General features: G+C 33.8%; 1 pseudogene; it reads left to right on the top strand.

Moving 5' to 3' along the window:
- Window positions 1-3,863: 3,863 nt before the first annotated feature.
- On the top strand, window positions 3,864-5,381 carry LOC120125391 (annotated as a pseudogene).
- The last annotated feature ends 290 nt before the right edge of the window (window positions 5,382-5,671 follow it).

Here is a 5,671-nt window from a genome sequence, read left to right as displayed (position 1 = left end):
GATGAATAGGTTGTCTGGCCTCTCTGCCTAAAAAGCCGGCATACACAAGTAGTAGAAGGCATACTCGGACAACATCGACGTCTTCCATCCGAGTGAAACCAGCTTTCTTATTAAATAATTTCTTCAGGTCGTCGACATGTAGGTTCGGCTTCTCCATTGACTCATCCGGAAAAAAACCCGGATAACCATGATGGGCGGGCGATATGACGAGTGTACCGGCCTACATCATCGTCCGAATCGTAGACCAGTGATTAAGCAGAACTCCTTCCGCCCAAAGCAAGTATACGCTGGTGGAAAATGAAACCATATCTCTTCCTCACCACGTTGTATACTGTCGGGTAGATTTGATGTCATGGTCTGAAGCCACAAATGGGTCAAATTAGCATCTCCACCCGGATGCTGTACTCTCAGCCATGGCCCGAAGCAGGTTTCCTCAAACAATTGTCTTTGAGCAGGTGAAAGCTTCTTTGCAATTGTAGTGGCCAGGCTGACTTTATTTCTCAAGGTCAATTGAGCCGAAAAAAAATTTCTACAAAAACAATAAACATACCAAGTTAGATATACCAAAAACTACACTGTGAAGATATACCAAAAACAATAAACATAAAAAGTAGTAGTTTATTCTTGAAACTAAAATTTGCAACACTGTTTTGTCTTTTGGTTGAAATGAAAATCGCAACGAGAGAATCGCAACGCGAGATGACAATCGCAACGAGAGAATCGCAACGCGAAATGAAAATCGCAACGAGAGAATCGCAACGCGAAATGAAAATCGCAATGCGATTTTGGTTTCGCGTTGCGATTCTCTCGTTGCGATTTTCATTTCGCGTTGCGATTTTCATTTCGCGTTGCGATTCTCTCGTTGCGACAGTCATTCTCTCGTTGCGATTTTCATTTATCTCGTTGCGACTCTTCTGCAAATTGAAACTTGAATGGATTGCATTACTTCAACCAAAAGACAGAACAAAGACAAAGACAAATACTAACTTGAAAATCGCAACGAGAGAATAGCAACGCGAAATGAAAATCGCAACGACAGAATCGTAACGCGAAATGAAATCTAAGTGAAATGGTTAATTATTATTGAAATGACCAGTAAACTTATCATCAGTTTCAATATGAAAAACCTACAATAATGCAAACATTTCAAAATAAAAATAATTAAAAAAACTAACCCTCGGAGGTTGATTTTCCATTTTGAATATTGTGAGGGATTTCTGACCGTGAATGGTTGTGAGGGATTTCGCCGGAGATGGGGACGGAAATCTTCGGAGATGGGGACGGATTTCTTCGCCGTAGAGAGTGAGAGATGGAGATGGGATGAGTTGTGATTTTAGGTTTTAGGTTATGAGTTGCGATACGGGATTTTTTAATATTCTTTTTGTAATTGAAAATAAATACTTTAAATATCGCGTTGCGATTTACGGATACGCGTTGCGATTTTATGTATTATCGTTGCGATTTACGGATACGCGTTGCGATATACGGATACGCATTGCGATTTACCCATACGCGTTGCGATTTACGGATACACGTTGCGATTTACGGATACGCGTTGCGATTTATGTGTTCGCGTTGCGATTTTCATATTCGCGTTGCGATTATGGAAAATCGCAATGCGAATTTGTACTATCGCATCGCGATTTTCAAGAATCGCGTTGCGATTTTGGAAACTGATTTGCGATTCTGGAAACTGATTTGCGATTCTGGGGATCGCGTTGCGATTTTTATTTCGCGTTGCGATTTTGTTGGTCATTTTGGCAAATCCAAAAAAAGTTGGTTAAAATCGTATATTATAACTTTTTTTTGGTCACTGAGGCGATTTTCTCTATATTATTTTATAATTACTTTAAATTATTAGAAAAAGAAAAAAAATAATATCAATAAAAGAAAAGAAAATGAAACTTTGTCCTCCATAGAGCAGTCCGAAGGGATTCTTCGCAACAACTGAAAGAAAAAAAAAGGAAAATGGAAGTAACCAAGCATGAAAGGAAAATAAAAAGGAGATATGGAGAATCATCGATATCTAACTATATTGAGAACATAAAAAATACTTTAGGAACGTGAAATGAAAGAGAAAAGTGTGAGCTTTATTGATATGTTAACTGAAGAATCAAAATAAAATTATATCGATAGTTTGATGATTGATATAAATTATTTTATACTTTATAACCAATTTAATATAATATTACTTTTGTCCTATTAAATCTGTCACTTATTGATTTTTTGGACATTTGTTTTAACTTTGACTCACTATTATTAAAATTATTATTGATAAAAATATAAAAATATGTTTTTAAAAACTTTCAATCAAGTTTTTTTAAATATATACTTTATAAAATTTAATTATTTAAAATATTTAAAAAATGATGGTAAAAATTTAAAATTTTAACTTTTAAAAAATCAATAAGGGATCCCGTGACTGATATCATATTATGAGAATTCTTGTGCAATTAACTCTAGTTTCTTTTATTTTTTTACAGATATAAGTTATTAGTTTTATTAAAAATAAGAAATATACATAATTACAATGAATGTTTACAATTATAATCGTAAACTAAATATATTATAGGACACTTTCTTATAATTATTAACACAAGAAACTAGACACTTAAGATCATACATACCATACAAGGAAAAAGTTAAAAATATGTAATCAAATAAAATCGAACAAAAGGTAGACACGAATAGATTTGATCTCATCGACAAATGAACCACAAAAGAAAATCAAACTATTGAAAGATCACCGATAAACCGCTAATAGTCAAACGATGTGATAAAACTATAAACGAACTCAAATTGTGTATCCAAACCCAATCTGAGAGTCCAAAGCAAGAAAGATCATCGTGATAATAAATAAGCGTTATCTTAATTAGTTGTGGTGATGTCAAATCTAACAATGATAAAAGGATAAACGAAAAATATGTAAAACGACCGAAAACATACTAAAAAAAGAGTAAAACATATTATAAAGACAAAAAAAATACACCGTAAAAATAGAGTTATTTAAAACTAAAAGAACCAAAGAAAAATCATAGGTGTAATATAAGAAAATAAAGGGAAAATAAGAAATATTGGTGTGAAAACCATGACTAAGATTGGTGCCACCTCCTATCAACTTATGATTAAAAAATGTTAAACAACTATTAGAGTTTTAGAGAGAAAATATCATCTTGGTCCTGAATTTTAATATTTTAGTGCAATTAACTATAGTTCTTTTATATATATTTTAACTTTTTTAATATGTTTGTGTTGCATTCATATTATTTTCGTATGACGTCATATATCAATTATTTTTATTATGTCGTATCTACATAATATTTCATGTAATTTATCATGTTGATTTTGAATTTAATTTAATTTTCTTAATGATACATTAATATAGTTAATAAAAACTTTAATGTTGAAAATTTATTTTAATGTTTAAAGCATAATGCTAGTGTTTATTTCATTAAAATATTAATTTTTTAGAAGAAAAAGGACAAAATATGAGATTTTTCTGATTCATCAATTTAATAGAATTAAATGTTATATTTCCTCATAGTTAAAGGAAAATGCTACTGTTTTCTCAAAATGGATCACAAAAATATATGTGGCGACACGTTTATCTGCACTTGTACCATGTGCCTATTCTATTTACCACATGACCAACCCTATTCTATTTACCATGAGCCTCTCTCCTTTCATCAATGGAGGTTCCACTGTGTTTGGAATTTCAAGGTTATCCATACACGTGTACGGTGATTAAGCAGCCGTCTTTGATATTTCCTATTTTTCATTTTCATTTTATCTTTTTTTTATTCATCTCCCTCCATTGTTGGACACTATAAAGATGGCCAACTCTCCATTTGATTGTGCCAACACCAGAAGTGCAATGCTTTCCAATCTTCTCCACTGCGAAAAATAAGAAAAAAATTTATCTTTTTAATTATTAATTTCTAGCAATGATGTTGAAAAAAACCTTGGTGGAGAAGCTTTTCAATATTTCAAATATGTCTTTGCAATCTCTTACTAGATACCGGACTTCTTCGACAATGGTTCAAAATCAGCTTTTCCATAGCGCCGGATCAAGGAGACGGTAACGGCAATGGAGTGTCTCGGCAGTTTCTTCATGAAGGAGGTATGATTTCTCCGGCGATCAGGAAGCTAGCGACGGGGGAAAATTTAATGGAGAGGTTAAGGGGGATTGATTTGTACAAGAATCGGATCCGGTTGGACGGATTAAGCCAGCACTTGGCGGCGCAGGAGTTGGCGGCACTGTCGGATCAGGAAGCTAAGAAACTGTTAAAGGTGGCGCAGTTGGAGGTGTTGAAAACGGGGCTGAGAGAGACAGGGAAAAACTGGGTTCCTTATTCGGACTTTATTCGGATGTGCGGAGAAAGCTGTTCGGATCCTGAACAAGGATCGGAGTTCGCCAAATTACTCGACGAGTCGGGGACTGTCATCGTGCTGGGAGACGTCGTCGTTTTGCGACCCGAACAGGTAGATTAAAACAACATTCTTTTTCTCTTTTAATTATATCGTGAAATTTATTTTTCTGCTGATTGGATTTTATTTATGTTTTGGTCATAACTACATTACAGGGTGACCAACAAAAGATTATGATGTTAATTAATAAAGTAATTAATATTTAATCAAAAACTTGATATTGAAATTAGAGTTCAAATCTTGATAATATAAATAAGTTAATATAATTCATTTATTTTCACTCGATTTTAATGTTGTAATAAAAAAAAATTACATTATATAAATGGATCCTAAACCTATATATATATATAATCAACTGACTGATTAGTAGTTTAATTTAGATAAGATATTATTAAATAAATTAAATAAATTATTTGATGAGGATTGAAATAGACTTGTTTTTGATTTAAGGTTCTTGATTACAGGTAAGCAAAGCTGTTGGTGGGCTGATTCCTTTACGGAGTCCGAACTCGAATGACCCGAGAATGAAACAATTGGCAGAAATGGAGAAGCAAAAGGCTAAAATCGATTCAAAAGCCGATTCATTGGTCCGAGGGGAACTCAGGCTCGGTCTAGCCTATTTGGTGGTTCAAACCGCGTGGTTCATGAGACTAACATTTTGGGATCTATCATGGGATGTGATGGAACCCATATGTTTCTACGTCACCTCCATGTATTTCATGGCAGCCTACACATTCTTCTCAAGACATCTAAAGAACCGTCATTCGAAGGGTTCTATCAAAGCCGGTTCACCACAAAGCAAAAACGGCTCATCAAAGCCCACAAATTCGATATCGACAAGTATGACAAGCTGAAGGCTATTTTGAACCCATATTCGGAGAAGACGAAGATTGATGACCGGAAATAATAGAATTGTTGTTATTAGGGATTAGGAGGTGCTTAATTTCTCTAGCATGTTGTCTTCTTCTTCTTCTTCTTGTAATTCCCCAAAGAAATTTGAAGCAAAATCTCAGCAAACACAAGATGCTTAGGCATAAATTAACCTCAACAGTCTGGGAAAATCCGTGCCTGCAATTGTAAACTTTTAAAGGAACAATGAACGCACTCATTTTTTAACATGAGTTTTTATGTTGTGTTTCGCACTCGCACCTATACATTCACAGAACCACTTACATTAAAATAAGTCTTAATTGGCTCTAGATTTTTTTTTATTTTTTTATCTCTAGACATTTTAAAGGTGTTC

This window comes from Hibiscus syriacus, unplaced genomic scaffold (assembly GCF_006381635.1).
Source record: "Hibiscus syriacus cultivar Baekdansim isolate YM2019G1 unplaced genomic scaffold, ASM638163v2 tig00110430_pilon, whole genome shotgun sequence".
Classification (NCBI taxonomy): domain Eukaryota; kingdom Viridiplantae; phylum Streptophyta; class Magnoliopsida; order Malvales; family Malvaceae; genus Hibiscus; species Hibiscus syriacus.
The sequence above is the reverse complement of the archived record's forward strand: the minus strand, read 5'-3'. Positions and strand labels throughout refer to the sequence as shown.